The sequence below is a fragment of the Prinia subflava genome, chromosome 4 (genome assembly GCF_021018805.1).
Source record: "Prinia subflava isolate CZ2003 ecotype Zambia chromosome 4, Cam_Psub_1.2, whole genome shotgun sequence".
NCBI classification, from domain to species: Eukaryota; Metazoa; Chordata; class Aves; order Passeriformes; family Cisticolidae; genus Prinia; species Prinia subflava.
The window spans coordinates 38,671,127-38,685,881 of NC_086250.1; the positions used below are offsets into that span (position 1 = coordinate 38,671,127).

The 14,755-nt window shown below is 42.0% G+C and overlaps 1 protein-coding gene across 1 annotated transcript in view; it reads right to left on the reverse strand.

Moving 5' to 3' along the window:
* The window catches only part of CNOT2 (CCR4-NOT transcription complex subunit 2), an 87,749-nt gene extending 73,227 nt beyond the window's left edge, over positions 1–14,522 (reverse strand). Inside the window, exon 1 of the mRNA XM_063396474.1 lies at positions 13,912–14,522. The gene's annotated coding sequence lies outside the window, so the exon portion shown is untranslated. The remainder of the gene's footprint in view (positions 1–13,911) is intronic.
* Positions 14,523–14,755: the final 233 nt, after the last annotated feature.

Consider the following 14,755-nt stretch of genomic DNA (forward strand, 5'->3'; position numbering starts at 1 on the left):
CAAACACAACCTTTAACCGTCTTTCAGGCCAAACTGATCAAATTTAATCTTTTTAGAGCAGCTAAGATTGTTCAGTGGTTTTCAAGAGAAAAATACCCCCCTCCAGCTGAAAACATTTTAAAATCTAGTCTGTTTGGATGCTCTAGTACTTGAATGCTGTGCAGCATTGATGAGTGCAATATGTTCTTGTCTTAGGAAGCCACTGTGTACCACCACAGTGAAGACCTGCTCAAATCTGCTCTGCACCACCCTGCTCACATGCTACACCAAGATTGTGCAGGCTCTCTGCTGTTCTACAACACATTTCCCCTTCTTGCACAGGACTGCTGCGCAGTGGTGTGGATGTAAGCCTGGCCATGATAGCTAATGACCCGGCATCCTAGGACTGAGAAATGCTTATCATTGTCTTAAATACCAGTTAAATAGCAGTTGGGTGCTAGCAGGAGAATAGCCAGAACACAAGGGAGGGAGGAAAGCAGAAGAGGAATTGGAGTTCCGAACAGGAACAGAAAAAGAAATTGCATAAAGAAAGAGACAGATGTGTAAGATGCTGATGGGTAGGCAGAGAGTCCCAAAAATCCAAACACTACAGCATGCAGAGCCTCAGATCCCGGACCCACCCCTTCTGGGCTTTCCCATTCTTTTGGCCAATGGACCAGGGACCACTATCAAGATCTAGCTCTATCCTCTTCTAAATCATGACACAGAGACTACAGAAAGAAAATATGTCTAGCTAAGATGTTTAAATGCCACATATGTAAACCAATTTTATGTCTGTCCATTATGGTTTGTATTCTCTTTTTTTTTAACTAATGCTGAGGGAGCCACACACAGATTTCCACAAGTGACTTCTGCTTGAAGTCATGTGTCTCCATAGACTTCATGTGTCTATGGAGAAGTATTAACTATTCACATCTGCAAATTAAATGAAGATATTTCTGTTTTGAAATACTAAGCCAATGTCTCGGTTTCTCTATTTGTAATGCATGGCTGTCACTTCAGAGAGGCAATATAAAAATATAACTTTTCCAAAAAGTATTATAAAGCATTTCCATGAAACTGTAATGAAGAAATTGGAGAGAAAACATTAATCCTGTATTTGCCTAAAAATTTGGATAGCATGATCTGAACAATGGGATTAAAAAAGAAAAACCTCAGTATGAGAACACCATGAAACCTGTCCAACCAACGAGACCAGAGTGCTCTGGGGAAAACATTATTTCATCAAAAAAACTATGTAACAGTGACTTGCAGATGGAACCTGAATCAAGATGGGAAAAAACCTTCATTCCAGCATTCCTTGAATTCAGACTCCCTTGAGTTTGCAATTTTAATGGCCACTGAAGCAGGGTTTTATGTACTGAGGGAGGGGTTTGTTTGCAAGAAAACTTCAAACTCTCATTTAAACAGTGACCTATATCCCTCTCAGTTTATGAACTGAAAATGAGATGAGTCTGACATTGCAATACAAAAAGTAAGCATCAGGAACAACAACAAGGTGACCCAAAACCTCACTTTTGAATCTTCAATTGTGGGGAAAGAAATGAAACCCAGTGAAAAGAAGTAATGAAAGAGTAAGAAAAACACAAAAAAAACCCCAAAAAAACCAAAACCAAAAAAAAAACCCAAAACAAACAAACAAAAAAAAACCCAAAAAACAAACAACAACAACAAAAAAAAACCCACCCAAACAAAAACAAACCAACAAATCATAAGAATACCTCAGGGAAAAAAAAAAAAAAAAAGAAAAAAAAAAGAAAAAAAAGAAAAGAAAAAAAAGAAAAAGAAAAAAAAAAGTATTCTGGGAGTACAGGAGACAAAAAAAGACTACCTGGAGTGTCTTGCATTTACCTAAACCGCTGTCTTCAGATAAAACGTTACTCCTCAGCATGATGTGCCTATATTTTAACACTGGAAAGCCTTCATGACTTGATGGAACCAAGCTGCTCCTCTCCAGGTTTATGTACTAACTCAACTCAAAGCTTCTCACACTAAGTAAAAAAAAAAAATTAACTTCTAAATAGCTAAGATTTTAAAGCACAACTGATATTAAAGAACCTATATGTGAAGAATATGACCATCTCAGCAGTGTTGCATAGATTTCTATCACTTCAAACCGCAAATTTAGATTAGATTCTCATAACCAATGTGTAATTACAAGGTATCACTAGGAGTCCCATACTTACTCAAGGCACACATTTTCGTTAGTAATCTTGCCATTTATAATTCTGATTTTTTTGCCCATTTTACTTTGCCAGTTTGGCAGTTTCCACAGAAGTCAGACTGCTGACAGGAGCAGGACCTGGCGATGTTTCCCAGGAATGACAAGGCCTTGCTGTGGAACCCATTCTATTAGCAGCTATCTTGTTCTAAGATAGCATCCTTACCACCACTGGCCTCTCACCTCTGAGAGGAAAAAGAGAGAGGAAAAAAAAGAAAAGAAAGCTTTATACTGTGGGCAGAACCGTGGCAGTTGCATTTATACAGAAGAAGCACACTACAAAAGGGAACTTTCTTCTGCAAACCAAGGCAATTTTGGTTTGTCTTCTGACACAAAGCAGGAGGGCAACTGATTAAGCAAGACCATTTTCGCCTTTTTTCCCTGTTTCAGTATCGGTTTAACACTGACAGCTGAATTATTTTGAATGGTTTTCATGCATAACAATTTCAGAAGTTTACCTCCTAAGCAAAATCCATTATTCCCTTGTGGTCTTATGCACTTTTTGCTTTTCCAGTAAAAACAGTAACAGATACTTTAGAGTGTCACAACAATTGTTAGTGTCTAAAAGTTTTCACAGAAAACATGTTCACTGCCAAAATCTTCATATCTCACAAGGATCAAAAGATACCCACATAATTTTATAGTATGCCATCGCAAGGGCAACATTAGAGGGATGTGAGCTCATTCTGACCCTCCATTAATCAATAAAATAGACTATCCATTCACTGTACAAGCTGCAAGCTAAAAAGGTAGATATTGAAGGAACCTCACATAAAACTTCAAAGTTTTGCTTAATTAGACAGGAAATAGAGGTTATGCCATCTTCCATAAACTCTGAAGCTTTTCATAAACAGCAAGTTATATGATTAGTGAGGGATAAACACACTAACTTCACAAAGATAAATTATATTAACAGGACAACTAAGTGTTTAAAGTAAGAAGTTATGTACTGATTCTGCACATAAAAATAAATGGCAGGTTCTTTTCATTAAACTCCTCTCACTTAACAATCCCTCATGAACCTGGTGATACCAACATTTTCCTGGCATAGCCCTACTCAAACCAGGCTAAGAAGGCTCAGTGCAGGACCTACTTCACCTTCAGTCTTCTCCTACTGGTGAACAAACAGATGACAGGCAGTTGTGGAGAGCAAACTCTGTGATACACTCCTTAAAAAAAAAAGGGCTGACACAAAAATGCTGAAATACACAACCAAGGCATTATTCTTGCATTCGGCTCCCTGGACACTTACTCAAGAAAAAGGAAATAATACCAGACAGAACAGAAAAACATATTTGCTATAACAATACTGCATTTCTTCTCTACAAGCACAGTATTAAGTGACAGGCTAGGCCTGGGCTGACGCACCAGGATCAGAATAACATGGCATGGTCTGCACACAGGCTCTTCCTCTCTGGGATGCTTCCCTCCCTCGCCCATCAGAGGTGCATGGCAGCTCCACTGGGGATCCGGCAGACTCTCATCCTTTCTACACAAAACCCAAAACCTATACATGTAGAAATGGCACATATCTAACTACCTGAATATGTACATGTGCTGTTTGGCCTCAGGACGGACAAAGGTACTTTCCCTGACAGTGCTTCTCCTGCCCCAAAGCAATGGATACCTGGCCTAGGTACTGCTAGAAAATTAAATAACTTGAGTTGTTCAGATAAAAAAAATCATCAAAAACATCTACAAACACCTCATTTATTGATAAAGATGCAACCTAATTAAGAGATAACCTGTTTGTTTAGCTTTACAGATTTCTCCAGATTTCTAGTTATTTCTTCAGATCCCTTTGAATACATTTTTCACTGAAGTACCAGATCTCTTAGGGAAAGAGAAGAACCTCGTAAAGTGAAGCATTTGGGGTTTCAGTAAACAACACTACAGAAAATTAACTTTTAGAGGGACACTAACAGAATAAAGAATGGTTGCTTCTGCTTTGGCCTCGGACTTTGAGATGAACTTTCAATCCTCTACTCTGAAATTTCAGCTGAGCCCCTGACATAAAAGCACAGCACCTACTTCAAGAAGTGGTGAAAAATGAGAACCAAGTTACTCAGATAAAGCTGTGATTCTTGATAAATTTGATTTCTGTCCCTTAAATTATTTACATATGAGAAGTTTGTTCTGTACAGGTGTCATCCTATCAGCGCTGTGACCGCATGGCCACCATGGCCACGTGCTCTCAGTCCCATCTTCCGTTTTTCAAGTCCCACAAGGTAAACGCTAAGAAACCAAACCCCAAAGCTAAAGTGAATTTGTAATACCAGTTTTACAGCCTTGTATAATTGTTAATGCTACTTCGATTCCCTTTCCCTGTTTTTCTGCCCCTGTCCCTAGCTGTTCTGGCCAAACAGCAGGGTGTCCCAAACCCCTCCATTTCCTTCCCATCCCCATGAAGTAGTTTTACAATTATGCCTTTCTAGTTTTGTGTGTGTAAATATTGCAGATTCCCCTGTTTTCTGTTTTAGAAAGCAGAGGCCTTTTCAGGTCACAAGTGTAGATCCAAGGGAAGCAGTTTTTGAATTGTCTTCTTGTAAGGCGCGATTCAGTAGTGTAGACTATTGAATCTGTAACGCTTTTGGGTTTATGCTGTCCTCAGTTAGTTCTGAGGGTGATTGATAACCTAAATTGGTGTCTGAGAAAGTATTTGACGGTTTTTGTAGTTTTTTTCTTTTGTTTCTCTTTTGATGACCTAAAACTGGGGGTCTTTTGGTTGAACCAGTTGGAAAGTGAAAGGAGTGGTTTGGCTCAGATCCGTGAGTGTCGGTGACTTGCTGTTCAAGCCTTACGGGAATTCCGTGACAAATCAATGGCAGCTTGAGTTGATTTAAATTCCTCACTGCCCCTGCCCGGCCCCAATGGGGGAACTGCAGCAGGCCACCTGGAGAATCTGAAGCCGTGTGTGGAGCCCGGGGAACTCCACGTGTTTTCCTATCCCTAGAGTGGGAGCATAGTCAGCGCCACAGCCTAAGCTGGGGGCTGTGGTGGTCTGAAAAGCCAGTTGGAAAAGACTAGACACTATTAGGCCAGTCACGCTGGAAAGGCTCAAACAAATTTGTTAACTTGTTTCAAATCTTGCAATATAAACTCACATAACCCGTCTACTGCAATTACAAGGTCAGATCAACTGTTCACAGTATAACATAATCCTTACTGCAATTGTATTTAGTTTCATGCTGCAAAAGTGTAATTACTGTTTCATTTTTTAAATTATTAATTGTCATATGTCATATTTCTCTTCTCACATTTTAAAGAAAAAAAGGGTGACTTGTGGAATTGCATTTTATGGAAATGGTTTGCTCTGGCTCACCCTTGGAAAATGTATGATTTATCCCCAGTCTGTACCCTCCCTGCAGTATCCTGTATCTGTAACCTCATTGGTTGGAGAATGTTACCGCGCCCCTTTGAACCTCTGTGATAAGAATGCTAAGGCAGAAGGCTCTGCCCCTCTTGCCCCTCTACCCCTGGAGGCGTCCGGACGCTCCTCTCTCCTCTCCCCCCCTTCCCCCTCCCCCCTTCCCCTCTCCCTCAGTGAATAAACCCTCACCTCATCAGCATCCCACCGGCGTCTGAGTCTCCTTGCCTGCAAGCCCGGGAACACCACGACCCCTAAAGACCCCGGGGGTCTCCGGGGGGCACTCCCCGGGAACCCCCCATAAATTTAAACAACAACATATCAGCAAGACATCATGCATTTTATCATCTAATTTAACATGTTATTTGCAGCCTGAATTCAAAAAGCGTGAGAAAAGCCACATTAAAGAGATCAAAACATTGCTAAGACTACAGCAAGAGGTGTACAAAACCTAACACAACAGTGTAATTTGATCATAAATGTCACCTTTCTTTTCAAGAAGATTTCAAGTTTGCCCTCAAAGCTGCATTAATATGATTAACATCTCATTTTCATGTCTGCAGCATCCACAGACTTTCAGAATGCTTATATAGTTGCACTGCAGAGCCAAATTAAGCGAGAGCTCTGAGAAAGTGCACATACCTGCAAGCAGGAATCCACAGAGCTTCTCTCGTGGATCAGAGATGTCTACTGAGCTATACAGTACCTTTCCAACTGTTGTTTTGCTCAGATATGCAGAGGAGTAACATACTTCACCATACAAACAAGGTATCTGATACTCCTGAAACTACTGCTCATTCCTAAAACAAAGCTACTCTTTGCCCATAGACACTGTCAGAGAAAGTATTTCAGATGTAAATAACCACAATCAAAACTTATGTAGGATGTGTTCCACTTCACACCAGTGGGGATGAAGCCTCTAGGTGCTAACAATACAAGATGTGTTACATAAGACTATGCACTTATTTTTAGAAGCACATTACAAAATTAAGTACTGCACTGGAATCTGTTGCAGAGATATGGACAGTTACATCAATATGCACAAAGAACAATTGCTCACTTGGAGCAGAATATTAGATTCCATTCAGACTGAAGTTCTCTCCTGACAGTCCCAAAAATACTGAACCATCTGAGACTATAAAATTTAATTTACATTCAGTAGATAGAGAAAAAACCTACTAATCATAAAGACCTTTGCTATGAGCAGCAGAATTAATAAAAATTGGTTTCTTAAAGATTTGTTCTGTGTCTTAATACTTAAACCATGATAACTCACAACTTCCTTCTTTTCCACTTCTCTCTGTGACTTTTCCCCCACTTCAGGGAAAAGAGTTGTGGTGTGGACACTCTGAGAGTCTGCATGTGTTTACAGGATGCTTAACCAGCTGCCTTCCTACTGAATACACACCAGATCATCTCACTATTTCTTTTCTAAGAAGGTGCACTAGTTTGAAATTCCTTCTTTCACCTAGACACAACTGTATGACGTCTGTAGGACCATAATTTGAATTTTAACTTCTCCTTCTGATTTCAGTTTCCATATAGAAGCATATTTATATAAATTCAGTTAAATGCTTAAATCTGAGTTAACTCAAAAGTTAGGTTACCAATATATATTTGACTTATTTTAAATTTTTATGTTTCTTGCAGTTACAAATATAAATTAACCCATGAAGCACATTCTACTATCAACAGTTTATTCATTTACTATCACCATTTATTCATTTGGAGTCTCTGTTATTCCTCTCCAGGCTCTCTCCCAACTACATTAACACCAGGGCCTGTGAAGTACCTTTAGTTTACCAAGTTTTAAAATACACTGCTCAAAATGGTTTTGCTTTAATAACTGGGCTCATGAGATGCAGGTATTCATTACTATAGGAAAGGCCAGTAGCTGTACACTGGAATACATTTTTAAGGGGGAGTTAAAGATGCCTGCTCTTAGTGAGTCACTCCTGGTTACCAACGAGACCTACACCTGGCCATCCCAGTTTTCAAGACTTGCTGAATTCTTGCTATAAAACCTAATTCACACCAGTGTGAAACTGAATCTACCCTGTGGAACATAAAAGAATTGCCAGTTCCTTAAAAAAAAAGATTTAAACTAGTTACATGTCTTTCAGAGACGATAAAAGATTAGGATCACAACTCACTTTAAGAGCTTGCAATTCCTAATTAAAATACTAATCCTCATGAAAATACTACTTGCCATCAACCATATACTGCTCGTATTCACAACATACACTGACTGAAGGTAAGCTCAGAAGAGCACCAAACTCCTGAATCTAAATTTGTAAGAATTTTGATAGTCCCTGTTCCATCACAGATGTCTCACAACATTTATGCATAACTAAATTTCCAGGGACATTGGAGGAAACAAAACATGTATTTATTGTCCAAAACATATCATCCTGAAAATTCCAAAAAGTTTCCAAAAACAAAAAACAAAACACGCACAAAAGAAAACCCAAAAAACCCCAAACAAACAAAAAATTAACTCCATACCACAGCAGCAAAGGAACATGAATTCCTGAATTTACTTTGACTTCCACCATGAAATAAAAAGTGATACTGACTTACTTACATGTGTAATGCTGGTTGTAATCAATGTGATGTATTGGAAATGTGCATCCACATTCAGAAAATAAGCCAGCAAATTAAGATTCCAACATAAGGTACCCTTCTGCTTTACCAGGGTGCTTCTGACATGTTAGGAAAAGTACACCATACAGCAAAGTATCAAGACCAGTACCAACACTGCAATAAATAATCAAACAACTCATTAAAAAGCTAGTTTGTATCAAACAGTTTTACAGGTGGACACAGTATCATGAGGTACTTTAACATTCAGAATTGCTCATCACCTTGTGAGTCTTTCAAAAGTTGACACTGTTTACAGCTGATTTCTATTTGAAAACCTTTCAGATTTCCACTTCTCCACATCACAACATATGGTACAAACATTCAAGAGACAACTTTCCTCTATACGTTTTTTTAGCTTACTCAGCCATTACATAAAATACCTGCTTCAAGCTATTTTCCTGTTTTATAACTTTTTCAAAAAATAAGTATTTATATGCAACAAGTACTTTCTCACAAACCTCATGACTTCTGAATGGTGAAAGACTTCAAGCATGTACCCAAACAAGTCCCCTACACAGTAGAGCAACAGAGGGAAGGTTGGCAGACATTTTTTCCATCATTATAATTCTCTGGCAACATCTCCTCTGCAAGAATAGTTTTTACAATTCGAATAAAAAATGTTTACAAGGAATATTCATTCTGCCTGAAATAATGCAAGGTCTTCCTAAGCTGGAAGGGGAAAAATACTATTCCACTGAAGCTCAAAAGCCAAAACTCACACAGTCATATAGACTGCAAGAGAAGTACAGTCCACTGATACAAGCATTAGTTGCTCATTTTACACCAGGACAGGCATTTTCCTACAACCCTTTGACAGAAAAGATAATATATGATATTACATTATCATTGTCTGAGTTACAAAGACAGCTTTAGAAAAGCTTGTTTGCCAAGACATTGCCTACAAATCTAAATGTAAACATTTTATAATTAAAAATAATTGGCCATAATGAGTCCGACTGCCTCTTTTTGCAGCCTGAAAACTCCCTGCTATTGTTTCTAAATGCACACATATTTAGATTGTAATGAAAATACTGTGGACATGCCATTCTGAAACACATAAGGGACAAACCAGACAAGTGTCACCTACTGAACTCGGTATAGGGCCATTTGGGGGGGGTTAAAATTGGTTTTGCTAACCATATGTATCAACTGCTAGCAGTGTGTGGTTCCACAGAAGTCCTGAACAAGGCAAGTGAAACACAGGAAACCATTATCCTCTTACCACAGACCAGAGCTTTGCTAGGAATTGGTTAAATGACTTACCCAGAGTAACCCATCACCTCAGTAGGTAACTCAGAAAGCGTGGTCCAGCTCAGCCCATGGGGTTACTGTCTACTCAGCAACAGCAATGCAAAGTAAAAGTTTCCATTTTATGCACTACAAATATAGCAGCATTTTATATCAGTTTTCAGTTTAAAAAAACTACACCTTTTCATGAATAACTTGACTTCAGCTAACTATATTCAAACATCATTGACTGGTCTCAAGCACAGATAAAAAATGCTTCTGAAGTTCAATAAGCCAAAAAAAAAAAAAAAAAAAAAAAAAAAAAAAAACCACTCAGGAAAAAGAAATCCCAAGTGGCATGGGGTAAAAAATAATACCTAAAAATATCGCCCCATAAATTATCCCAAATCAAAAGGAAAACAGGAAGAAACAATGGTTTACTTACTACTGCATTTCTGATTAACAACTCTTGCACTGCAATTTAACAAGAGAAGGATGTGTCTGAAAAAAGTCTTCATTATAATCAAATTTTAACCTACCAGCATAATTTGAAAGGAATCCTCCTAGGAAATGCAGAATTGTGAAATTATACATATTAGGACTGCAAAAAGCAATCAGATGGCAGAGTAACCAAGTCAGGGGGAAAAAGTAATGCACACTTTTCTGTAATGCTACGATATCCAATGCTACAGCAAGACAAATTAAGGTTTCTCAGTAACCCTTTTGGGCAAGAATCACTTACACCTTGACTTGGAGCCCATTACCCAACCAGACCAGAAGATGTGCTACTGCACACCACCACAACAAAAATGTTGTATTTTTTGAGAGTATTAAAAATGAAAGATAAAATATATATAATAAGCAATATGAACATTTTATGGCTGGGGTTTTGGTTAGGTTTTTTTTCATATTTGCATATACAAATACAAAAATACTTTCAATCCTGTGTTGAACAAGAATCTCTTGTTGATTAGCACAGACCATGCTTGTGTATACACACCTGCTCCAAAACCAAAATAATTCCACAAGGACAATTTAAAATACCTACGGTGCAGTATTTTCACTTGACACAATTCTTCCTACGCTATTATAATGCTCAATAAAAGCATAGTTAGCTGTCAAAATACAGCATCCATCCTGAAAACTCACACACAAGTTAACCATCAGCATGTAAGCAGAGGCTTCTAAGTCAAGGAGACTACACACAAACTTCCAGGTGTTCATATGCTTTTCCAGGAACCTGGGTCAGGAGATCAACAAGACACACAAACATAGCACCTACGTGCTAAAGCACATCTGGGGGAAAAAAAAAAAGGCAAATTCTACTCAGGAAAGAAAACTGGAACAAGCTGTATTGAATTGTTCAGTGCAGTGCAACTGAGATACAAAAATAAATTTCAAGCAAATATATTTGCAGATTTCTGCTGTATAGAAGAATGCTCACATACATTTTTTTTACTTATTTATGTCTCAAAAGCTCAGATCAAGCAAAGTTAACTTCAACTTCTATGCTTTTGTCAATCCTTGAAATTTACATACCCACTGCACTGATAGTAATTTAAAATGAGAAAATCTGTATAATTTACAGAGCAATCATTTAAATCAGTCATAAAAATATTGATTTGACTTCCTGAAGTACTGTACTTCCATAGAAACTGGTAAAGGGCTTTCTATTCAAGCTAACATTTATAAACACACAACAAATGTGGCAAATATTCTGCAAAGAATTTAAGATCTTTTCTTTTATTTTTTAAAATAACACATTTTTAAGGTGCCTTTTACTTAAGCACATTAAAGCTTTAAGAGAAGACATAATTTTAGAAAGTTAGATACAGGAGTTTACTTCCTTTAGAACAAAATTCTATACTTGGCACACTTTCTATACTACCTCATAGGCAAACAAGCCATTCAATACTTCTTTTCAGTTTCCAGATAAAGTGAGAAAGCCAGGTGATAGAAACCTCTGTTTTAATTCAACTGTGGTGCATTTTTAAGTTCTATTCACTTCTCGAGTTCATAAAATGAAGGAGGTGGAAGATATTTTTGAATAAACAGTGTTATGATACAAGGCCCCTTTAAAACCATAATGAGGTTACAACTTAGCAAATTACTACACAACAGACCTTGCATCAACATGACTATTAAGGTAATTTTTAAGAAAGCTACAACAGACACTAAAAAAGCAATAATGTTCCCGATTGAAACGCTAATCTCTATCCAGACAGAAATGCACTTAGAAACATAAAAAATACAACAGAAATACTTTCTGAGATCTACCAGTGTGCTGCAGGCACTCAGAATTTTCATATGAAGTGACTGAGGTAAAGACCAAGATCTTCAGGTGGAAACAGCCATTTATGGGACAATTTTTTAGCATCAAACTTTAGGACACACTAACTGTCCTACTTTTTCCACTAAATAACAATTATCTAAAATTAGATTCTGTTAAAGAGAATTCAAATCCATTTTAAATATAAGTTTCTGGGGTTTCTTTGTTTTCAGATTTTAACCAAGGGCTTTTCTTTCACTTCTTGACAGAACTGACACACAAACAGGTTGCAATAACAATGACTACTTTGACAGCAATATTAAATTTCTAGAAGAGATATGTAGACAAGGTTTATCTCCTACTACACTCTTAGCTTTATCAACAGCTTCCTGAAAATGAAACGGAAATACACTTGCAAGTCAAGTCAGTCAGCTCTTGATAAGTGAGTATTCAAATCCCTTTCTAAAATCAGAAGCAGTCAACGCCTTGAAGTTTAGCATACCAGCTGAATACTCAACATAAACAACAGGGGAAGTTGGGGGCAAAAAGAAGAGGAAAAAAAGGCATAGAACAGATACATCATGTTCAAGATCACAAAACCTGCTCCTGTGAGCTATGTTCTATTAATTTGTCATTATAAGAGAACTCAAAGCACATCAACACATACAAAACAATTCTTCCAGGTCCAAAGGAAGATGCCTTTGCAATATAAACGTCTACAATTATTTTCCCCTTGCAGGTCTTCCCAAGTCTTAACAGTCTGAAACAAGTCCAAGTTTCCCAAAGCAAAGTTTTTCAGTAACAGATATGACAGCAGATTTGATCATCTTAATCTTTCCCCAGCTGAAGAGTTTAGACTAGCAGCCAGTCACCAGCACCAGACTGCTGCTGTGCAAGCACACAGGAGTGTCTCCTTCACACACTCAAGTCACACACACACATATATACTTATGAAAGACACACAAAGCTCTTATTCTCCCCTGGGGATAAAACATAGCAAAGTTGGAAACAACTTTCTGCCCGATAAAAAAGACAGCAGAAACTAAACATGCTTGTGTTAGATGTGAATAAGAAGCAACCTAACACCTAACACAAGAATGTTTTCATTTTCCCACGTTACAGAGCCTCCAAAACAAAGTTACCTGTAACTTCACCAAGAAAAACTCACCCTAAAACCGAGAATACCCATTAGCTGGTACCTTGTTTTCACCAGTAGCATACATAAACTGACCAGACTGCTAACACTGACCCTTGCATCCTTCCCTACCGCCCTACTGTCGCCTTGTTATCCCTAACCTGTCACCCTGTGCCACCTCCTCTCCCAGCACGGGTCAGGTTCACGCCAGAGCTTGTCATCGCCGCCCAGGCGGGCAGGGGAAGGCTCATTCCTTCCTTCGGCGACCGCGCTCTCTCCCTTTCAAGTTTGTTTTACAAACACGTCCGAGGGAAAGCCAGAACCTGTTTACACACTGCCTTAACCGCCGCCAGGAGGAGAGTGAAACAGGCGCAGGCAAAAAGAAAAAATATATATTTTTGAACCGAAAGCCAGCCAGCAGCACCCCCGTCTCACCCCCTTTCTCGGCCCGGGGCGCGCGGCACAGGCCGCACGGCCGCTCGGCGGAGCGCGGGGCCGGCGCAGCCCCGGCCGTGGGCGGCAGGTTCCGCTGCCCCGGCGCCGGGCCTGGGGAAGGCGGCGGGCGGGGGCCGGGCGGCCGTGCGGCCCTGCGGGGCCGGGCTCGGAGGGACGGGGGAGGCCCGGGAGCAGCCGCCGGGGCGGCGGCGGGAAGGAGCCGTTCGGGCGGGCCGGGCGGGCCGAGCGGGCCGCAGGGCGAGCTGCCGCCGGCGGCCGCAGGGATGCGGGGCCCGGGCACCGCCGGGCCGCGGCCTCGCCCGGCCCCAGAGCGGCGCCCGGGGGCCGCCGCCGCCGGCGGCCGCGGAGAAGGGAGGGGGGCAGCAGGCCGGGCCGGGCCTGCGGCTGCGCCCCCGGCTCGGGCGCCGCGCGTCCCCCCCGCTCCCCCTCGGAGACAAAAGCAAACGGAAACCCGGTGGGGCGGCCCCAGGCCCAACAAGCCCCGCCGAGGGCCGCGCCGCCGCCCGGGCCTCCCACATCGGGCCGCGGCCGGGACGGCGGCGAGGCCTGGGTCGGCGGCGGGGCCGGGGAGGGGCGGCCGGGGCCGGACTCACCGCATGAATTTTCTTGTCCCGCGAATCCAAGATGGCTGAGTATCCAGCACGGAGGATGCTGGGGGAGCAACCTTTACCCTCTGACCCGGCCGCCGCCGTGACCCCGCCGCCGCTCGGCCCGGCCGCCAGCGCCGAGGGGCGGGGGCAGCGCCGCTGCACCGCCCGCAACGGCCCGGCCCTGCGGAGGGGCTGAGGGGGACGGGGAAGAAGGGGAGGAGGAAGGAGCAGCGAGGCTCCCTCGGCTGCGCTCCCTCCGCCTCCCGCGGGAGACGCGGCCCAGTGCTGGGGGCAGGGCCCGCAGGCCGCGGGGCTGCCGGATGCTGCCGCTCTCCGCCGGCCCCTCTGAGCCGCTGCTGGCCGGGGACGCGCCCGGATCTGATCCCGTTCTGTGAGGGGAGAGGGCGGCGCGCAGGCCCGGAGCGGGGCGGGGGGAGCAGGGTCAGGGCACAACGGGGCTCCCCGATCCTCCCTCAGCCCCGCAGCCCGCGGCTGCCGGGGCCTGTGCACACCTACCCCGCGGGGCCGCGCTCCCTTGGGAAGCGCCCCAGCTTCCAGAGGGGGTGTCCCAGCCCCCGTGGCCCTGCCCTGCCAACTCCCCTTGGGTTGCAGGGCCCAGCAGGAGCGGCCTGGCCTCTCCGCAAGCTGTGTGTTATTCTATGGAGGTTTTGAGGTCAGGAACGACCCGACGATGGGGTAAATTGTGTGGAAGTTCCTATTTTCTCTGCCGTGTGGTAGCAGTGAAGAGATGGGTCCTGCTATCCACTTTGTGTGTTAATAAAATGGAGAAGCATTTACAAGATGACACAAGTGGAGTTTCGTTTTATCAACCCTCAAAACATTTATG